Source organism: Corythoichthys intestinalis, chromosome 3 (genome assembly GCF_030265065.1).
Source record: "Corythoichthys intestinalis isolate RoL2023-P3 chromosome 3, ASM3026506v1, whole genome shotgun sequence".
NCBI classification, from domain to species: domain Eukaryota; kingdom Metazoa; phylum Chordata; class Actinopteri; order Syngnathiformes; family Syngnathidae; genus Corythoichthys; species Corythoichthys intestinalis.
The window spans coordinates 20,231,605-20,246,393 of record NC_080397.1 but is presented as its reverse complement, the minus strand read 5'-3'; positions in this window follow the sequence as shown (position 1 = coordinate 20,246,393).

Sequence of the window (14,789 nt, the reverse complement as noted above, 5' to 3'; positions counted from 1 at the left end):
CGTTTACGGACGAATGGAAAAATTTTCGGGGCCATTTGTAAAGTTTCCTGTGTCACGCGAAAATTCCGGTCGTGCCGATACTTGAACGGTGCCGATCGGTCTAACGGTTCGGGCTGTGAAGCGCGCGTTTTTTTTCCATTCAAAATGAATAGGAAAGTTTTTGGCAAATTTCCGGGGAACCGTAAATTTTTGCCAAATTCTGTATACAACTTTTATGCCCCTCACCGTCCCGGAATTTTTGATGCCCAAATTATGTGATTTGGTCAAAAATTGTAGGACTAGATACATTTTGAAACTTTTTTTATTTTTCGGAAAATTGCCGTTTACGGGCGAACGGAAAATTTTTCGTGGCGGTTTGAAAAATTCCCATCGTCACGCGAAAATTCCGGTCGTGCCGATACTTGAACTGTGCCGATCGGTGCTACGGTTTGGGCTGTGCGTTGGCTCAAAAAAACGCGGAGAATAAGATGAATAAATAATAAGTACAATAAAGTTGCACAATAACAATACCTTGTTCTTTCTTTCAGAAAGACCAAGGTAATAAAGTTGCAGAATAACAATACCTTGTTCTTTCTTTCAGAAAGACCAAGGTAACTAGAAACTGCAATTTCGGGAGAAATTACACACCTTGGTCTTTCCTCTGTGGAGATACAAATCTTAGCCCCACTCAGGTCTATCAATAGAATGGACCATAATGCCAGTCATTGGCACTAAACAAAGTTAAAGCCATTAGAAAAGATTGGGAGAATTGGACGTCCATGTCCGTCAATGGCAGCACCCTCCATAATTGTTAATGGAATCGGGGAAGTTTGGGGGACACGTCCTATTGATATCTAGTCATTTTCTGTTGATTTGGGAAAAAAAAAAAATTCCCATTGAAAATGAATGGGAAAAATTTTGGACGTCCATGGACGTCAATGGTATCAACTTACATAAGCGTCAATGGAATCCAAGTACATTGGCATCAATAAAATGAACAAACATGAAGAAATGCCATTGGAAATGAATGGGAAGTTTGGACGTCCATGAACGTCAATGGCATCACCCTCCATAAGCGGCAATGCAATCGGGGACATTTGGGGGACACGTCCTAATGATATCTAGTCATTTTCTGTTGATTTGGGAAAAAAAAAAAAATCCCATTGAAAATGAATGGGAAAAATTTTGGACGTCCATGGACGTCAATGGTATCAACTTACATAAGCGTCAATGGAATCCAAGTACATTGGCATCAATAAAATGAACAAACATGAAGAAATGCCATTGGAAATGAATGGGAAGTTTGGACGTCCATGAACGTCAATGGCATCACCCTCCATAAGCGGCAATGCAATCGGGGACATTTGGGGGAAACGTCCTGTTGATATCTAGTCATTTTCTGTTGATTTGGGGAAAAAAAAAAAAATTCCCATTGAAAATGAATGGGAAAAATTTTGGACGTCCATGGACGTCAATGGTATCAACGTACATAAGCGTCAATGGAATCCAAGTACATTGGCATCAAAAGAATGAACAAACATGAAGAAATGCCATTGGAAATGAATGGGAAGTTTGGACGTCCCTGGACGTCAATGGCATCACCCTCCATAAGCAGCAATGCAATCGGGGACATTTGGGGGACAGGTCCTATTGATATCTAGTCATTTTCTGTTGATTTGGGGAAAAAAAAAAAATTCCCATTGAAAATGAATGGGTAAAATTTTGGACGTCTATGGACGTCAATGGCAGCACCCCCCATAAGCGTCAATGGAATTGGGGACGTTTGGGATATACGTCCTATTGATATCTGGTCATTTTCTGTTGATTTGGAGAAATTTAGTTTTTTCCCCATTGAAAATGAATGGGAAAAATTTTGGACGTCCATGTAAGTCAATGGCGGCACCCTTCATAAGCGTCAATGGAATTGGGGAACTTTGGGGGACACGTCCTATGGATATCTGGTTATTTTCTGTTGATTTGGGGTAATTTTGTTTTTTCCCCATTGAAAATGAATGGGAAAAATTTTGGACGTCCATGGCCGTCAATGGCATCGACATCCATATAGTCAATTGAATCCAAGTACATTGGCATCAGTAGATTCGACATGCATGGCCGTCAATGGCATCAATGCAATGTAAATTCCATTGGAAATCCCATTGGAAGTGAATGGGACTTTTCCCATTTGAAATGAATGGGATAGTTTTTGGCAAATTTCCGAGGAAGCGTAATTTTTTTCCAAATTCTGTATACAACTTTTATGCCCCTCACCGTCCCGGAATTTTTGATGCCCAAATTGTGTGATTTGGTCAAAAATTGTAGGACTAGATACATTTTGAAACTTTTTTTTTTTTCCGGAAAATTGCCGTTTACGGGCGAAGGGAAAAGTTTTCGGGTCCGTTTGAAAAATTCCCATCGTTGCGCGAAAATTCCGGTCGTGCCGATATTTGAACGGTGCCGATCGGTCAAACGGTTCGGGCTGTGCAGCGTGCGTTTTTTTTTCATTCAAAATGAATAGGAAAGTTTTTGGCAAATTTCCGGGGAGCCGTAAATTTTTGCCAAATTCTGTATACAACTTTTATGCCCCTCATCGTCCCGGAATTTTTGATACCCAAATTATGTGATTTGGTCAAAAATTGTAGGACTAGATACATTTTTTAACTTTTTTTTTTTTCCGGAAAATTGCCGTTTACGGGCGAACGGAAAATTTTTCGGGGGATTTTGAAAAAGTCCCTGCGTCGCGCAAAAAATCCGGTCGTGCCGATACTTCAACGGTGCCGATCGGTGGTATGGTTCGGGCTGCGCGGCGCGCCGAAAAAACGCGGAGAATAAGATGAAGATATAATAAATAATAATAATAAGGCGAATAAAGTTGCAGAATAACAATACCTTGTTCTTTCCATAGGAAAGACCAAGGTAATAATAATAATTATAACTAGAAACTGCAATTTCGGGAGAAATTACACACCTTGGTCTTTCCTCTGTGGAGATACAGATCTTAGCCCCACTCAGGTCTATCAATAGAATGGATGATAATGCCAGTCATTGGCACAAAACAAAAAGCCATTAGAAATGAACTGGAGAATTGGACGTCCATGGACGTCAATGGCGGCACCCTTCATAATTGTTAATGCAATCGGAGACGTTTGGGGGACACGTCCTATTGATATCTAGTCATTTTCTGTTGATTTGTGGAAAAAAAAAAAATTCCCATTGAAAATGAATGGGAAAAATTTTGGACGTCCATGGACGTCAATGGTATCAACTTACATAAGCGTCAATGGAATCCAAGTACACTGGCATCAATAGAATGAACAAACATGAAGAAATGCCATTGGAAATTAATGGGAAGTTTGGACGTCCATGGACGTCAATGGCATCACCCTCCATAAGCGGCAATGCAATCGGGGACATTTGGGGGACATGTCCTATTGATATCTAGTCATTTTCTGTTGATTTGGGGAAAAAAAAAAAATTCCCATTGAAAATGAATGGGAAAAATTTTGGACGTCCATGGACGTCAATGGTATCAACTTACATAAGCGTCAATGGAATCCAAGTACATTGGCATCAATAGAATGAACAAACATGAAGAAATGCCTTTGGAAATGAATGGGAAGTTTGGACGTCCATGGACGTCAATGGCATCACCCCCCATAAGCGGCAATGCAATCGGGGACATTTGGGGGACACGTCCTAATGATATCTAGTCATTTTCTGTTGATTTGGGGAAAAAAAAAAATTTCCTATTGAAAATGAATGGGAAAAATTTTGGACGTCCATGGACGTCAATGGTATCAACTTACATAAGCGTCAATGGAATCCAAGTACATTGGCATCAATAGAATGAACAAACATGAAGAAATGCCATTGGAAATGAATGGGAAGTTTGGACGTCCGTGGCCGTCAATGGCATCACCCTCCATAAGAGCCAATGCAATCGGGGACATTTGGGGGACACGTCCTATTGATATCTAGTCATTTTCTGTTGATTTGGGGAAAAAAAAAAAATTCCCATTGAAAATGAATGGGAAAAATTTTGGACGTCCATGGACGTCAATGGTATCAACTTAGATAAGCGTCAATGGAATCCAAGTACATTGGCATCAATAGAATGAACAAACATGAAGAAATGCCATTGGGATTTAATGGGAAGTTTGGACGTCCATGAACGTCAATGGCATCACCCTCCATAAGCGGCAATGCAATCGGGGACATTTGGGGGACACGTCCTAATGATATCTAGTCATTTTCTGTTGATTTGGGAAAAAAAAAAAAAATTCCCATTGAAAATGAATGGGAAAAATTTTGGACGTCCATGGACGTCAATGGTATCAACTTACATAACCGTCAATGGAATCCAAGTACATTGGCATCAATAGAATGAACAAACATGAAGAAATGCCATTGGAAAAGAATGGGAAGTTTGGACGTCCATGGACGTCAATGGCATCACCCTCCATAAGCGGTAATGCAATCGGGGACATTTGGGGGACAGGTCCTAATGATATCTAGTCATTTTCTGTTGATTTGGGGAAAAAAAAAAATTTCCCATTGAAAATGAATGGGTAAAATTTTGGACGTCCATGGACGTCAATGGCAGCACCCCCCATAAGCGTCAATGGAATTGGGGACGTTTGGGATATACGTCCTATTGATATCTGGTCATTTTCTGTTGATTTGGAGAAATTTAGTTTTTTCCCCATTGAAAATGAATGGGAAAAATTTTGGACGTCCATGTAAGTCAATGGCGGCACCCTTCATAAGCGTCAATGGAATTGGGGAAGTTTGGGGGACACGTCCTATTGATATCTGGTCATTTTCTGTTGATTTGGGGTAATTTTGTTTTTTCCCCATTGAAAATGAATGGGAAAAATTTTGGACGTCCATGGCAGTCAATGGCATCGACATCTATATAGTCAATTGAATCCAAGTACATTGGCATCAGTAGATTCGACATGCATGGCTGTCAATGGCATCAATGCAATGTAAATTCCGTTGGAAATCCCATTGGAAGTGAATGGGAACTTTTCCCATTCGAAATGAATGGGATAGTTTTTGGCAAATTTCCGAGGAAGCGTAATTTTTTTCCAAATTCTGTATACAACTTTTATGCCCCTCACCGTCCCGGAATTTTTGATGACCAAATTATTTGATTTGGTCAAAAATTGTAGGACTAGATACATTTTGAAACTTTTTTTTTTTTCACGGAAAATTGCCGTTTACGGACGAACGGAAAATTTTTCGGGGCCATTTGTAAAGTTTCCTGTGTCACGCGAAAATTCCGGTCGTGCCGATACTTGAACGGTGCCGATCGGTCTAACGGTTCGGGCTGTGAAGCGCGCGTTTTTTTTCCATTCAAAATGAATAGGAAAGTTTTTGGCAAATTTCCGGGGAACCGTAAATTTTTGCCAAATTCTGTATACAACTTTTATGCCCCTCACCGTCCCGGAATTTTTGATGCCCAAATTATGTGATTTGGTCAAAAATTGTAGGACTAGATACATTTTGAAACTTTTTTTATTTTTCGGAAAATTGCCGTTTACGGGCGAACGGAAAATTTTTCGTGGCGGTTTGAAAAATTCCCATCGTCACGCGAAAATTCCGGTCGTGCCGATACTTGAACTGTGCCGATCGGTGCTACGGTTTGGGCTGTGCGTTGGCTCAAAAAAACGCGGAGAATAAGATGAATAAATAATAAGTACAATAAAGTTGCACAATAACAATACCTTGTTCTTTCTTTCAGAAAGACCAAGGTAATAATAAAGTTGCACAATAACAATACCTTGTTCTTTCCCTTGGAAAGACCAAGGTAATAATAATAATAAAGTTGTAGAATAACATAACCTTGTTCTTTCCTTTGGAAAGACCAAGGTAATAAAGTTGTAGAATAACATAACCTTGTTCTTTCTTTCAGAAAGACCAAGGTAATAAAGTTGCACAACAACATAACCTTGTTCTTTCCTTCAGAAAGACCAAGGTAATAATAATAATAAAAAGTACAATAAAGTTGTACAACAACATAACCTTGTTCTTTCCCTTGGAAAGACCAAGGTAATAATAAAGAAGTACAATAAAGTTGTACAATAACATAACCTTGTTCTTTCCCTTGGAAAGACCAAGGTAATAAAGAAGTACAATAAAGTTGTACAATAACATAACCTTGTTCTTTCCCTTGGAAAGACCAAGGTAATTAAAATCTTTATTGCCCTCCAGTGTTTGCTGTATGAATTACATGTCTTTACAAATAAACTCCACGTCGTGCTAAAGGTTTAGCATTATGTCTATAAATATAAAAATCCTCATCGTAAAAAGTGGATTCAGGAAAGAGGTGACGTATGTTTGAGGTCTGTGAGCCATACTATGTTAACTCTATAAGTTCAAAAATCCGCAAAAGGGCACTCTCAATTCATATGTTTTTAATAACCTAAAATAAATCTACTAATGTGCCATCATTATATGTCTTGCAGTTTTCAGTCAACACATCAAAGCCTTACTGGGCTGGCATCAGTTGAGCCAGCAATTATTTAAGGCCTTCTTGGACTCACTGATTACCAAACTTTATTACTGGGCTATTAGATTTTGCCTAAAAATGAATTGAAATTCTCTCAAACCCGATTTTCCGATATCAATTAAATTTCTTGGCAAAATAAAAATAATGACACAAAGTATTTGGAATGTCTTCTTTTTAAAATGATTGTTTTCTTTATTAGAACTGAAAGTGCTCGTGAATTTAACGCTCTTCTGAGTTCTCAGTTCTGAGATCAAGTGTTCTAGCCCGGTGTCTTATATTGTGAAACTGCAATTATTTTTATTTAAAAACTAGGATTGTTCAAATGTTGACCTAAAAATATGGCAACATTTGAATTGCTGTTATCAGTAGCCTACCAACCTTAACCCACCACTACTGCTTTCCCTTTCCCACATTAGCTACAGCAGAATAATTGGGTAAGGAATCAGCCTCTATGCCACCTGAAGACCCACAGGGACCAAGAAGACTCGACTACGAGTGACCGCCGATGAAGATGATTAAGACACAATTACGTATGCTCGTCCTGCCCGGTTGAGATCAGGGTCAATGTTGACCGCAGACTAAAATGAGTATGACACCCTGTTCTATTCCATCTAATGTGCATGCCATCAAAGTTTGATCCCTTAATCACGTATATTATTGCACCTCTATCTTCCATCTTATAGAAGCACATAAAAAACAACTACACCGATTGAAGTCATAAATTGGAACTAGGGAGCCCCTAAGGGGACATGGAAGAAGAAGAAAAAAAGTCAGAGAGGGAAAGGTGACGTAAAAAAAAAGTGCCCTGAGAGGTACACAAAAGATTGCAAAAAAAAAAAAAAAAAGCCCCGGAAAAATAAATGGCACGGAAGTGAAAAAAAAAAAAAAAAGTAGAGAAGTAAAAAAAAATAAGTAGAGGTCGAAGCAAAAAAAAAAAAAAAATTTAACATCGAAGCAAAAAAATTTTTTTTTTTTGCATTGAAGCAAACATTTTTAACATCAAGCCAAAAAAAAAAAAAAATTATACTTTGAAGCAAAAAAAAAAAAAACAATTCCGCGATTTTTTCCGCGTGCATGTGCGGCTAAATTCAGTGAGTTTTACTTTGAAATAGGCCTATAATATGATCAATTCTTGATATTAAGTTTCCACATAAGCTGAAGACATTTGAAGCATGTCTTAAACTCACCCGGACAATTTTGTCGGAAAACATTCTGTGATTTGGCAGTCCTTGTTGACTTCATTAGCAACCAATTGCTATACTCCGTAAAGCTACGTGGTTACTGATGAATGTCCAGCCAATGCAGAGAACACAGTGTAAGAAAAGAGGACGTTCGTCTGGTTGTTATCTTCTAATTATCTTCCAAGATTTTTTTTTTTTTGCTTCGATTTTAACTTTTTTTCTTTTTTTTTTCTTCTTCGATGTGAAAAAAAAATTGCCTCTCTCTCTCTCTCTCTCTCTCTCTCTCTCTCTCTCTATATATATATATATATATATATATATATATATATGTATATCGTAACTTCCTGAATATAAGGCGCACCCGTGTATAACGCGCACCGCAAATTTACTTTTAAAATCTAGGGAAAATTATTGTACCCGTGTATAACGCGCACCCTAATTTTAGCACCAATAAATAGAAGAATACAAGAAAACCGAGCTCGTGTACAGATACAGAAATGTTATTTGACTGACTGGTGAAACACAGCACAAGTATAGCACATTGGTAGTTCAAAACATTACCATAAACCAGGGGTCAGCAACCTTTTTGGTGTGGCGTGCCACTTTCAAATTTTCTTGTCAATCAGTGTGCCACACCAAGATTAATGACGCACATCCGAATTTTTATATCCAACAGAGCTGTAATTTTACTCCAAAGAAAACAACATGAACATACGTTGAAATCTTACAACTACCATTCTTCTTTAACAAATAACTAAAAAATAAAAGTATATTTTAGAAAATATCAAAACTTGAGCATCATCTTATGTAAACATATCACACACACACAACCCAGCAAGAAAAGGGGAACAAGCGTGATTCTCAGTGCAGGTCTCTCACAGTACAGAGTGGGCTGTTTTAACCTTCAAAGTCAGGCGACTACTTTGTCTTTTTCACTAACAGTGAATTCTATGCACAATTTTAGATTTTATATAACAAATACAAAAGATGACTACCTTAATGTGATCCCTGGCCCTGTTTTCCATGAATTTCATGTTTCGTCTCGTAGTTGCGTTTGACACTTGTTATGCGACACACACACAACGCTCCGGAGGCATAATGCACAGAGCAAGTGGAAGTAACCAGCCAACCAGTTGTTACCGGCACCCCCAAGGGGCCGCTGTCCCCTACAGTATGACCAGCTTACTAGTTAAGCGTAAGAAAAAGAGAGGCAGGGAGCAAGGTGTTGAGAGAGAGTTGTGTGAAGAGCGCCATGAAAAGTGGCTGTGTCCCATGCTGGTTTTAGTTTTGTTAATAAAAGTCTCCAGCAAAATACCATCCAACGTGTCACTGTGTTTTTATACACATCACCACCTCTCTGAAGTAATAAGCACCGGGCGAATCGACGACAACAAGCCACGTTAATCGCCTGTCCACTACACCCTACGGTGCAGAGTTGCAATTACCAAAAAGTGCAATTGGTAACACAGTGTACTTCCGCCAGCTCTCTGATTGGTCGGCTTCGTGACATGTTAGTAGCGTGGGCTGAATTAAACGCGCAGAGAAAAAAAATCCGACAAGCGCAGGAGTCGAGAAATTGGGGAAGAGCTGGAGGTGTGCTCAAAATCAATTATTGCTCGCATATAAAGCCACAGGCAGAGTGGGTGAGAGGGGCGGTCCCGTAAAGCCCCTAAATAACAGGGCGCGCAACTGAAAATGCCTTAATTTCCGGTAAAAAGGCACATTGTAAATGGGCTCGCTTCCGCTATCCAAACAGCTAAACATGAAAAGGTTCACACGCCGGATGTTTTCAGTAATCCTTTATGTGTCTCTTTTCTTTTTTATGAAACTAAAACAATGAAAAAATACATGCAATCAGCAACAATGCTGCAAATAACAAAATGCCATCCATATATGCAAACACAATTAGCCTGTATTCAGTAGTTCTTAATTAGAAATATCAAACACATTTCCCCTCAAACATGCAACCTAAAGACAATATAAAGAGTGTAATTCTCAATTTGACAACAAAATACTCACAGACGTTGCTCTAAAGAACACAAATGCCACTCAAGTTGTGAGAGTTGAGCTGCCATGTAACACACTGAATCCCATTTGAAGAACTTCCTATTTGCATTTTTCTTCTACTGTTTTAGAACCAATAAATAAAACGGCCACAAGATGGGGCGCTTGAGCAAGTGATAAAGCTACAACCGACAATGAACATAACACGCATTTTTTTTTTTTTTTTTTTTGCCATGCCCTCGCGTGTCACTGGTTAACCCTTCGCGTGCCAGTGCTGACACGCGTGTCATAGGTTGCCGACCCCTGCCATAAACTGACAATATTTACGGTAATAATAGGATTTGACAACTTTTCCAACTTACCAGAATCTAGGAGAAAACAAAACAGATGTGACTTTTCTTTTAAAGGCTGCTGTATAACTTGCTCGTTTCATCATGATCAATAAATATTTCCTCCATGGATTGTTACGGTACAATGAAAGTGAGAACGTAAGTTGGAAATCCGAGAGAGCTCATCGCTGTCGACACGACAGTAACAATAGGAACTATTGTTATTTGGGTTTGAGTTTCCGGATGGACAGATATAGTTGACGGACACAGGAAGTCTGTGTTGTTACGTTTGTTATGGTCCCAGTTGTGGAGCTGCAATAAAAGTTGACTCAAATGAGTTCAAGAAACTAAATTCTGTGCTTTATGAAGAGTGAAAAAAGCAGAATTTAACACGGACGAAATCATTCGGCCGATCAGAGTGAAGTATCACCAAAACACGATGGTGACGTCACGTACCGTAATGGTCGGCAACGGATCACCGCATACGTTTCTTTAACACAACATGGCCGTGTCAATAAAAAAAAAAATCATTTTTTTATATTTATGTAATATATATATATATATATATATATATATATATATATATATATATATATATATATATATATATATATATATATATATATATATATATAATTTCTGTCTCCAATCATGTACCAGTTTGTAATGTGCTCCATGATTTTACAAGCTGATTTTGGGGAAAAAAAGTGCGCGTTATATTCAGAAAATTACGGTACATATATAAATATATTATAGTGCTGTCAAATGATTAAAAAATTTAATCTAATTAATCATATGTCAACTGTCTGATTAATCATGATTAATCACATTTCCCTCGGGATGAATAAAGTTGCTCTTCAGGAAAATAAAATCTAGGAAAATACTATAATTGACTTAAAATTTGTTTTAAGATTAAATGTATGATGTGTGAATGAATTAATACTTAACCAAATAGAGTTTTAAAATTTTATCTAACAACTCAGCACGTATAAAATAAAATAAATTGTCTGTATTATACAGCAAAGAGCTTTAACAAATTGAAGTGCCTCAGACTAACAATGTAGTGTGGTGACCCTTCATTATTTGACATAATTCACCCACGGAACTTGTGTGTATAGATGGCCGAGCGCGTTACTGGCTACGTCACAGTCACGTGACAGACACTTAAGAGCCGTGCACGTTTGAATTCAGAGTTCACATAGAGTCCCAAGCGGCCAGTTGAGCGTTCATTTTATTTATTTATTTGTTTATTTATTTCATTATCGAGCGCCCACACGTCACTCGTACAAACAGCTTTTTCTTACCAATCGATGGAAATGGAAATGATTTTCTTATACCGTGAATATGTATTATTTTACTCTGCTTGAACTAATAAATGTCATACCTGTGTGATTGTCATTGGGATATGGTCGTGAAAACCTGTAGACTAATACATTTCTGTTCAAAGATGGTTATGTGGCCCAGTCCACGATTTGTTACTAAAATACAGTACAAGTATTTTGTGTAATTTATTTATTTAAAACTGATTTTACAGTCGTAGATCCATTACTGTAATGCGTCCGTGAAAACATTTGATTTTTTTCGCCTCAATAAAGTGTTATGAATAAGCGTTCCCGTCAGGGGGGACATTTCACGCGGGGTGGCTATTTTTCGGCACAACACCGGACACAGCAACTCGTGTGCTCATCGAGGCCAACAAGACTCCCGCATCGCATCCGCCACAGTAGCTCAATTACCGTTTGGCATATTACCCAAAATGAACTGCCAATTTAAAGAGCAGACAAGCACAATACAGTAACAATAGCTAGTGTTTCAAAAAATGTGTAAACAACTTGTCTGTTAAATTGAACATTTCACACAAATAAATTCAGCTGTATCATATGCGCAGCACAAGGCAAATGCTCGAATGGCAGACTCCTGCCTGCTGCCATCATATTTCGAGCACTATCTGTTCCAATAGTAGTAACTTTGTCTGTTATCCCCCCCCCCTTTAGCAACATCCAGAAACTGACAAGCACATGCTTCAGCGAAATGTCTTTCTTCTGTTTTCACAACACATAACGCAAACTAATGCAGCCGCCAGCTATCATCGATCAAGTGTGCCGTTACTCCGAGATAATTATGGTTGCTTACCGATGTCCAGTGGTCTCCTGTCAGTGCAACAAACGTAGCTCTGGCTAGTCGCTCCACCTTCGTTGCCTTCTCATTTTCAAAAAGTTCATGAATTTTTGTGCTTCGATGGAAGGACAGTTTTATGTATGTATATATATATACATACATCTACATATATATATATATATATATATATATATATACACACACACACACACATACATATACATCTACATATACAGTGCCTTGCAAAAGTATTCGGCCCCCTTGAGTTTTGCAACCTTTCGCCACATTTCAGGCTTCAAACATAAAGATATGAAATTTAATTTTTTTGTCAAGAATCAACAACAAGTGGGACACAATCGTGAAGTGGAACAAAATTTATTGGATAATTTAAACTTTTTTAACAAATAAAAAACTGAAAAGTGGGGCGTGCATTATTATTCGGCCCCCTTGCGTTAATACTTTGTAGTGCCACCTTTTGCTCCAATTACAGCTGCAAGTCGCTTGGGGTATGTTTCTATCAGTTCTGCACATCGAGAGACTGACATTCTTGCCCATTCTTCCTTGCAAACAGCTCGAGCTCAGTGAGGTTGGATGGAGAGTGTTTGTGAACAGCAGTCTTCAGCTCTTTCCACAGATTCTCGATTGGATTTAGGTCTGGACTTTGACTTGGCCATTCTAACACCTGGATACGTTTATTTTTGAACCAGTTCATTGTAGATTTGGCTTTATGTTTTGGATCATTGTCCTGTTGGAAGATAAATCTCCGTCCCAGTCTCAGGTCTTGTGCAGATACCAACAGGTTTTCTTCCAGAATGTTCCTGTATTTGGCTGCATCCATCTTCCCGTCAATTTTAACCATCTTCCCTGTCCCTGCTGAAGAAAAGCAGGCCCAAACCATGATGCTGCCACCACCATGTTTGACAGTGGAGATGGTGTGTTCAGGGTGATGAGCTGTGTTGCTTTTACGCCAAACATATCGTTTTGCATTGTGGCCAAAAAGTTTAATTTTGGTTTCATCTGACCAGAGCACCTTCTTCCACATGTTTGGTGTGTCTCCCAGGTGGCTTGTGGCAAACTTTAAACGAGACTTTTTATGGATATCTTTGAGAAATGGCTTTCTTCTTGCCACTCTTCCATAAAGGCCAGATTTGTGCAGTGTACGACTGATTGTTGTCCTATGGACAGACTCTCCCACCTCAGCTGTAGATCTCTGCAGTTCATCCAGAGTGATCATGGGCCTCTTGGCTGCATCTCTGATCAGTTTTCTCCTTGTTTGAGAAGAAAGTTTGGAAGGACGGCCGGGTCTTGGTAGATTTGCAGTGGTCTGATGCTCCTTCCATTTCAATATGATGGCTTGCACAGTGCTCCTTGAGATGTTTAAAGCTTGGGAAATCTTTTTGTATCCAAATCCGGCTTTAAACTTCTCCACAACAGTATCTCGGACCTGCCTGGTGTGTTCCTTGGTTTTCATAATGCTCTCTGCACTTTAAACAGAACCCTGAGACTATCACAGAGCAGGTGCATTTAAACGGAGACTTGATTACACACATTTGGATTCTATTTATCATCATCGGTCATTTAGGACAACATTGGATCATTCAGAGATCCTCACTGAACTTCTGGAGTGAGTTTGCTGCACTAAAAGTAAAGGGGCCGAATAATATTGCACGCCCCACTTTTCAGTTTTTTATTTGTTAAAAAAGTTTAAATTTTCCAATAAATGTTGTTCCACTTCACGATTGTGTCCCACTTGTTGTTGATTCTTGACAAAAAAATTTAATTTCATATCTTTATGTTTGAAGCCTGAAATGTGGCGAAAGGTTGCAAGATTCAAGGGGGCCGAATACTTTTGCAAGGCACTGTATATATATATATATATATTTTATATATACTGACTGTCTCAGAAAATTAGAATATTGTGTATTCTAATTTTCTGAGACAGTCCTGTATATTGTTCTATGTAAAGGACGTCAGCCAAGGTCGGCCCCCCACATTTTTACCACGCCAAATCTGGTCCCCTTTGCAAAAAGTTTGGACACCCCTGCTTTAAATGGTGGATTAATGTACAGGACTGTCTCAGAAAATTAGAATATTGTGTATTCTAATTTTCTGAGACAGTCCAGTATATATATATATATATATATATATATATATATATATATATATATATATATATATACACATACATATACATACATACATATACATATACAGTATTTTTTTTTTGCTTTTTTGCTTTAACAGAAAATAAATCTTCCATGTCCCTTTAGGGGCACCGTTTTGTTTTTGTTTTTAATCGTCAACTGTTTTTTTTTCTCTGTTTTTTTCGTGTTCTTCCATGTCACCTTAGGGCAGTGCTTCTCAATTATTTTCTGTGTCCTCAAGCAAAAAGTGTTATGAGGTTATGCTGTTATATCGTCCCTACCAATATTGAGCCCAAAATTACGCCCTTGGGCCCGCCCCACTAATTAAGAGGTACTGCCTTAGGGGCTCCTTATTGAACAACTTTTTCTGAGTGTATGCCAACTTTATTCTCAAGGAAACAAATGGCATTGACAAAATAGAGTGCGCGCAGCAAAGACCGACTGTAGATTGTATTGAGCAGGGATGGGCAAACCGGTCCTCAAGAGCCGCAATGGGCCCTGGTCTTTGTTACAACCCACCCAG